This window comes from Rhinoraja longicauda, chromosome 6 (genome assembly GCF_053455715.1).
Source record: "Rhinoraja longicauda isolate Sanriku21f chromosome 6, sRhiLon1.1, whole genome shotgun sequence".
Classification (NCBI taxonomy): Eukaryota; Metazoa; Chordata; class Chondrichthyes; order Rajiformes; family Arhynchobatidae; genus Rhinoraja; species Rhinoraja longicauda.
This window is the reverse complement of record NC_135958.1, coordinates 21,740,847-21,748,192: the sequence shown is the minus strand read 5'-3', so window position 1 is coordinate 21,748,192 and position 7,346 is coordinate 21,740,847.

The window sequence follows — 7,346 nt, the reverse complement described above, 5'->3', positions numbered from 1 at the left end:
AATTGCAAAGGGTTTAAAGTGATTCTCAAGCCTTTCAACAATCTGATGGTAAAGGCATTTCTGTGATGAAGGAGGGAAGGAGTTGAAGGCAGTGAGATGTGGCAGAGCAGTCTGCTGCAGTGGCAGCTGCCGCTGTGCCAGTGCTGGAGGACAGTCTGGAATCCAGCTTCATACTTGCTCCAGTTGGTCCGAGGAGCGGCGACAGAGCGCTTGGCAGGCTTGCCTTCATTGGGAAGTGTGTTGAGTATAAGAGTTGGGACATCGTGATGCAGCTGTAGGAGTCACTGGATCACACTTGGAGTACTGTGTGCAGTTCTTTAAGTTCAGATTTATTATTGTCATGTCCACTGAGGTACAGTGAAAAGCTTTGATGGGCATGCTATCCAATCAGATAGTATGTATATATTACTAAAACTCTCATCTTGTCTGTTTGTGGATATATTTGTTTGGGGGTTTGTGGATATATTTGTTCCTGAAACACAGCCAAAACAGTACACGATAGCACAACAATAGCGGAACCCTACTCTCCATTCCCCTGCCATCTCAATTGATCAAGTTTAAAAACAATTAACTTAATAAACTTCAATAAATGCGCTTCCACCCCCCCCCCCGCCGGGAGGACCAGCGTCCATCCTGGTATGCCCCGCGCCTGACCTTCCTCCCCTGGTGCAGCACGGTGGCAGAGGGTCAAAGAAGATGGCCGTCGCCGTTGATTTGCCGCTGCAGGAAAGGTTTCCACCCAACGGGTCCACGGCTCGCTCTGGCCGTCACGATGGCCGCCCAGGTGCTGGGGTGAGTGGCTCCCTTTCCCCTTTCCTCTCCCCCCTCGCCCACCCATGACCCTGGGGGAGACTCCCCGGCCAGCAACGGGTCCACGGGCCATCAGTTGGGGGAGGGTTGCCGGGCCCGCGAGAGAGGTTTGTCTAGTTACGCCCGTCTAGTTATAAATACAATCAAGTCAAACTCAATTAATAGGTAGAGAAAAAGGGGAAATACAGAGTGCAGAATATAGTTCTCAGTATTTCTCCCATTCTTTTTCCAAATAAAAATGTCACCATTTATATTTTTGGATGCAGCAAACGTTAATTCCACCTCTACTTGTTGGAGAGAAGCATGTGTCAACAGTAGCATCATATTTATACCTTATCGCAGCACTTTAGGTTTTAAGATAATTCGCAAATAAACAACAACAACATTCCAAAGTCAATTTCAATCTCAGAATGAGTGAACCTTCATCTGGAGTGATCCTGATCTCAGAGTAGAAACAAAAGAGATGTTTTTACAAGAGGGAACATCCACCTGTCAAACCCTCAGAATCATTTTGCTTCAATCAAGTTCCCTTCCATTTTTCTGATCTCTAGCGATGCAATCCCAGCCTGTCCTTTTCTCCTAAGACAATGTATGCACTGAATGTATTACTCCAGTAAAGTTTCTCTGAATTACTTTCAATGCATTTACTTTCTCCCTAAGATAGAAGGATGTGATCAACATGGGATTAGTGTAAATAGCCATAAAGGTTGGCATGGACGCTTCGGGCCAGGATGATTCATAGTTTGCCATATTTGCTGATCAATGATCTGCTCAGAGCACAAGGCAGTATCAAAGGTAAACGTGGATTTACAAGGGTTCCCATTCTTCATGGTTTGGCATTTCCTATTTGGATGATAAAGATTTTAAAAGCTGAACAGACTTTTTCTGACCTTAATTACACATGAAGTACTTGCTAATGAATATAGTAGAGGATCTTTGAAGAATCAAAATTGGGTTGTATCTGTGGAACTGCAACCAGGTCAGAATCAACTCAACCAGGCAAGGGGTGCTCACTTTGGGTTGTTGAATTCAGCTCTGAATCACAAAGGTGTAAAGCATGGACAGGCCATTTGTCCCATCAGGCCCATGCCAACTATGTGGCATATTGGGCTAGTCTCACCTGCATTTGGCCCAGATCCCTCTAAACCCTTCCTAACCATATATTTGTCCAAATGTCTTTTTAAAGTTGTGATAGTATCCGCTTCTCTTGTTTCCTCTGGCAGCTCATTTCCAATACGGACGACCCTCTGTGGAAAAAGTTGCTTGTGATGTCCCCTCTTAAATCTCTTCCTCCTCACCTTAAGCCTATGCTTTAGAATATTGGGAACCTTGTGAGCTTATCCATCCCCCTCCTCATCTTCTGCACCTTAATAAACTCACAACCAGAATTAATAGTGCAATTGGTTTTTTTTCTTGGACTATTTCTTTATTAAAACATTTATCACTCACCCTCAATTTCCCTTGAGAAAGGTGGTGGTGAGCTTCTGCCTTGAACCCCTGCATCTTTCTTTGAAAGGTCTTCTACTATGTAGTTGGGGAGGGAGTTCTAGGTTCAAGTGTGAAAACCACAAAAGAAATGGCAAATCTTGAAAATATTAAATAAAAGCAGAAATATGAACTCTTTCTCATTGCACAGGCCTTGCTCAAATTGCAGAGTGTTTTATTTTACAATTTAAGTGTAGTAACTGTTGTAATATCAGAAATCCAGCCGCCAGTTTCACAGATATGAAATGCTTATTTGGGTATTAATTTATTTTACTAAATAGAGACTCATAGTACTGGGGTAACTCAGCGGGTCAGGCAGCATTTCTAGAGAAAAAGGATGGGTGACTTTGGGTTGGGATCCTTCTTCGGACTGAAAGTACAGGGGAGGGAACTGGAGGTAAGAAAAGGCCAGAACAAAGCAGGGCAAATAACAGATGACCAAGGAAGGGTGGAGCCATTCTTGGGTGGGAAAGAGGTGATAACGAAGGGCTACAAGGGTTCATTCTGTGATTGGAATTGACTAAATAAGGGTGCCGACCGAAACGTCACCCATCCTTTTTCTCCAGACTTGCTGCCTGACCCGTTGAGTTACTCCAGCACTTTGTGTCTTTCTTCGAAATAAGAAGGGTGGCATGGTGGTGCAGTGGTAGAGTTGCTGCCTTACAGCGCTTGCAGCGGCGGAGACCCGGGTTTGATCCCGACTACGAGTGCAGTCTGTACGGAGTTTGTACATTCACCCCATGAACACGTGAGTTTTCTCCAAGATCTTTGGTTTCCTCCCACGCTCCAATTCATATGGGTTTTGTAGGTTAATTGGCTTGGTAAATGTAAAAATTGTCCCTAGTGCATGTAGAATAGTGTGAATATGTGGGGATCGCTGGTCGGCACGGACTTGGTGGGCAGAAGGGCCTGTTTCCATGCTGTATCCCTAAACTAAACTAAACTAAACTAGCCTAGTATGCCAACTTGGTCGGCATTGGTCAGGTTGGGCTGAAGGGCTTGCTTGAACCTGCACAGATCTATGCCTCTACGGAAGCTTGCCATGCCTCTGAGTGGAGTGTGCCTTTTAAAAATATTGGATTTTTTTTTTAAGGAGTAAGTTCACGTTCATTGTCAATCGAAGAGTGGAGAATTGCCAATGGACTTGAATGAAAAATTATTTAATAGAACTGGCTTAGGATTTGATGGCGTTAGCTGCAGGGTGGGACCTGTGGTCGATCGCAGTGACAGGCCCTTTCTCAAATGATCGGTCGCATTGTGGTGCAGCTTTGCAACATGTTTCCAAGAATCCTCTCGCTGTCATTGGACACTTGGCCCCTCATTCAAAATCCCAGCAGAGCTTTGAACCTCTGTCCGACTGCACCCAGTGATTGTTTGATGAGCTCCATTCATACATGTGATAGATGGCATTCAGTCCACTCAACAGCCACTAATCCTCATTGGGAAAGACCCAGACAGCGATCATTCACACAGCCTGGCCCATTCCCCCTCTGCAGGAAGCATTGTGTTCCTGAGCTGAAATGAAAAGAACTGGGAGAAACTAACTTCCAAAATGAAAATTAAATGCAAAGAAAGCACTTGCCTGCCGACCCCATGTGAATACCATGTGTCAAACTTGGAAATTGGAACGTCATCCTCACCTCTCCTGAAATAAAGTAAGAAAAATTTCCTTTCTTTTTACACTGAAGTGAAGGAACTATTAATGCCCAATGTGACAGAATGATATTGCCTTCAGTGCAATAAGACGTTTTAAAATGTAGTCTATAGATCATAATGGAGAATGTCCTGCTGGAATGAAACCCCCTGTAGTTCAGCCATATTGTGTACATTGATGATTTATTTAAATCATATTTGATCTGAGCGTCAACGATTTGTCACATCTTAAAAGAATAATCTCTCTGCCATGGCCCAGCAGCAACTTTTTTTTAAACTTCTTTCTTCATCTGACTCTTTGGAGAAAGAAGGTTTGCTTCACAAGATTAAATAACATCAGTACTAATTGGAGAACAATGTTGGATGTCACATCATGTCACATGCTGGATACAAATGACTCATTGGAAGTCTGCACATGCTTAGTTGTGTTTCCAATAAACCGAAAAATGATCAACATGTGACTTGAGACATTTTTGTACAAGGTATGCATGTAAACTTTAATCGTTTTGTGCATTCCTTCATCAAATGTTAAGGTGTACGTTGATGTTGTATTTATCGTTATGAGCCATCAGTTTTCTTGTCATAGGTTTTGGTAAATGTTCTGTAAGTCTATGCACTTAAAGAACTTTTAAGAATATCATGTGTGAGTTAGTGACATGTTCTAGTTAGTACCCGTGGCTAAAACATGGAATCAAGTCCCCCATCAGAAATTTTAGTGCAATAATTGAACACAGTACTGAGGGCATGCTGCATTTTCAGGGCTACAGACGTTCTCATGAAAGTGAACCAAGACAGTGTTTGCTCTCCAAGGGATACGGTAGATCCCTTGGCACTGCTCTGAGTATGATCTGGGGAGATTTGCCTGCTAGTATTGAACAGCTTCTCAACCGTTTTGGTGTAAGGGAGCATCATAAACCTGCATGGATCTCTTTAAGGCATGTGGACAGGTGGATGGATAGGAAAGTTTAGAGGGATATGGGTCAAATGTGGGCAAATTGGACTAGCATAGCTGGGGCATCTTTCCGTGCTCAATGACTCCAATCTCCAGCCATTTTTATTTATCTTGAAACTGCTAGATTGGTGTATATGTGTTTGAACCTATGTCAAAATGCACACTATGGAGGCAATTATGTTGAATAATCTGCAGCTTGCCCTTTTTGATACAGTCAACAATAAGATTTTTGATCAGAGATGGCATGGCCAGTACCTACCTCTCTCTCTCTCTCTCTCTCTCTCTCTCTCTCTCTCTCTCTCTCTCTCTCTCTCTCTCTCTCTCTCTCTCTCTCTCTCTCTCTCTCTCTCTCTCTCTCTCTCTCTCTCTCTCTCTCTCTCTCTCTCTCTCTCTCACTCTCTCTCTCTCACTCTCTCTCTCTCTCTCTCTCTCTCTCTCTCTCTCTCTCTCTCTCTCTCTCTCTCTCTCTCTCTCTCTCTCTCTCTCTCTCTCTCTCTCTCTCTCTCTCTCTCTCTCTCTCTCTCTCTCTCTCCCTCTCCCCCTCTCCCCCTCTCCCCCTCTCCCCCTCTCCTCTCTCCCTTTCTCTCCCTTTCTCTCTCTTTCTCTCTCTTTCTCTCTCTTTCTCTCTCTTTCTATATGCACATAGAGCAGGAGGCTATTTCAGCCTTACAGGTTGATGGTGACTCACAGAGCGATCTTGTTCCAACTAATTTTCCTTGCAACCAATTATTTCCACATACCCATCAATTCCCTTAGATTCTACTGCCCACCTACACACTAAGGGCAATTTACAGAAGCCAATTAACTGACCAACCCTTCACGACTTTGGGATGTTGGAATCCCTGATGGAACCCAATCAGTCATGTAGAACATACAAACTCCACACAGACAGTAGTGGAGGTGGGGATTGAACCTGGTTCCTGGAGCAGTGAGGTGGCAGCTCTAATCGTTATGCTACTAAACGGTTCAACCTTGGGAGTTGGTCATCTTTTGCTCTGCTCATTTATCCAAGGATGTAATTTTTTGTTGTTGTCAAATTTACGATTTTATTCATAGTTTAATTTGTTTTAATTTCTTGCGGGCTATTAACGAGGTTGTGGACTAGTTTTGGCCCGCATGGTGCACTGACTGGGTTTGGGAAACATTGACTAACGTGACACAAGATCACTGAGACAATACCTGACTGTATCTTTGTGAGGATTGGCTGTGGATACATTGGATATGTTGTGCTTCTGATAATGGAGGAGCATTGATCCAAACACAATGTACGGGACATTACAACGTGATGAATACGTCTTTTTCAGCAATAAAGCTGCTTCATTAGACTGGTCTGTAGCTTATCTCCCCTCCCCTCTCTCATCAGGCAAGGGGTACAGAAGTTTGAAAAGGCACACCTCCAGATTCAGGGACAGTTTCATCCCAGCTGTTATCAGGCAACTGAACCACCCTATCACCAACTAGAGACCGGCCCTGACCTCCCATCTACCTCATTGGAGATCTTCAGACTATCTTTAATCAGACTTTACTGGGCCATCTTGCACTAAACTTTATCCTCTATCTGTACACTGTGGACAGCTTGATTGTAATCATGTATAATCTTTTTGCTGACAGGATAGTAAGCAACAAAAAAATATTTTCACTGCACCTTGGTACACATGCCAATAAACTAAACTAATAAAATCCATAGCAGTGAACAGTGTGTGTGGGGACAGGTTGTGCTGAGTACCTTCCCCTGGGTCACGTGCCAAACCTCTGTGTGCGTGCCAGGGAACTTGCTTCATGGGATGTTCCCCATAATGTTTCTTTCCTGTTCGTCTCACATTCACGACACACAGTTCTTCAGGATCTGCACGTGACAAATTTACAGCTGCTTGAAAATCCAACCTTGCCTCTTCTTTCATCCTTGCCACCTGTCTACTTGACAGCCTGCCTTCCAGATCTTCAGCCCAATATAGTCAGTATGACACCAATCTGCGACTCCTGCAATTTCCTCCTTTTTTTTTGCTGATTATAGCACTAGTTTTAGTTTAAGATTACTTTGACTGCAGTTTGCTTTGAGGCCTTCGATTCCCAAAGTTCCTGACTCATCTAGCACAGAGAGAGGCCCTTAGGCCTAACTCATCCATGCCGACCAAGATGGAGAACTAGGGGCCACAGTCTTAGAATCCAGAACCAGGAGCCACAGTCTTAGAATCCAGAACCAGGGGCCACAGTCGTAGAATAAAGGGGAGGCCATTTAAAACTGAGGTGAGAAGGAACTTTTTCACCCAGAGAGTTGTGAATTTGTGGAATTCTCTGCCACAGAGGGCAGTGGAGGCCAAATCACTGGATGGATTTAAGAGAGAGTTAGATAGAGCTCTAGGGGCTAGTGGAATCAAGGAATATGGGGAGAAGGCAGGCACGAGTTATTGATTATGGATGATCAGCCATGATCACAATGAATGGC